The sequence below is a fragment of the Microtus ochrogaster genome, assembly GCF_000317375.1.
Source record: "Microtus ochrogaster isolate Prairie Vole_2 chromosome 6 unlocalized genomic scaffold, MicOch1.0 chr6_random_2, whole genome shotgun sequence".
Taxonomy (NCBI): Eukaryota; Metazoa; Chordata; class Mammalia; order Rodentia; family Cricetidae; genus Microtus; species Microtus ochrogaster.
The window spans coordinates 4037381-4038420 of record NW_004949095.1 but is presented as its reverse complement, the minus strand read 5'-3'; the positions used below and the strand labels follow the sequence as shown (position 1 = coordinate 4038420).

General features: G+C 43.3%; 1 non-coding gene across 1 annotated transcript; it reads left to right on the top strand.

Annotated features, from left to right (window-relative positions):
• Positions 1-662: 662 nt before the first annotated feature.
• LOC113457960 lies at positions 663-766 on the top strand. The gene has a single exon (XR_003378423.1). It is a non-coding gene; the product is annotated as a U6 spliceosomal RNA (small nuclear RNA).
• Positions 767-1040: the final 274 nt, after the last annotated feature.

Below are 1040 nucleotides of genomic sequence, written 5' to 3'. Positions count from 1 at the left end.
GTGCCATGAGACTCTTCTGAGGAAGGGACTAGGGACCCGAAACTGAAAATGTGACTCGGCTCAGGAAGTCACTCACTTCTCTTGGTTTCTATTTGTGTGTGTGCGTGTGTGTTCTATAATTGTGATTAAAAAATAAAGTGTTTGTGAGGCAAAGTTAAAAATGTACGTATGAAGACACACACCTTTAATCCCAGCACTTGAAAGGCAGAGGCAGGTGGATCTCTGAGTTTGAGGCCAGCCTGGTCTACAGCGTGAGTTCCAGGACAGCCAGAGAAATCCTGTCTCAAAAAAACCAAAACAACAACAACAACAACAACAAAAAAAAAACAAAACAAAACTAACTAATCAACAAAACAAAATAAAGTAGATATTAGGCAAATCACACAGAATAAAAGATAGGGAAATTTATTTTAAAAATGTAAAGCAAAAGAAGCAGACACTTCTCCTGATCTCACCACCCAATGTGAATTCCTCAAGTTTCGGTTACTGGAGGCCTAGCTCCCGCTTGCCATTTCTTCCTTCACACGCTGCCCCCAGCCATATGGAATGATTTACAGTTTGAGAAACATTCCTGCAGGCTTCTGGACCTTTCTATATATCTTCCTCAGGGGGATGTGGTCAAGTTTAGAAATAGTCCTCGGAGCTATGAGAGTAGAAATCTTGCTCACTTTGGTGGCGCATGGACTAAAATTGGAATAATGCAGAGAAGATTAGCAAGGCCCTGCTCAAGGATGACATGCAGGACTGTGGAGTGCTAACGTATCGAAAAAGAAAAGAAGCCCTAGGGAGAAGGAAGAGCAGAAAGCTAAGGCCTGGTTGATGAGAGAGTCTTTAGAAGCAGGGGCTGCCGCAGGAAGTGGCCATCACCAAAGGGAGCAGGTGAGTCGAACCGACTACTTACTGCCATGGCAGGTGAGCCACAGAAAGGTCATGTAAAACAAGGGACAAAGACAATTTTGCCGAGTCAAAGATTGTCATGGGTGGAATTTAACAGGTTCTGGTAGAAGATGAGCGAGAGAAATGAGATTAGAGAGAAATGA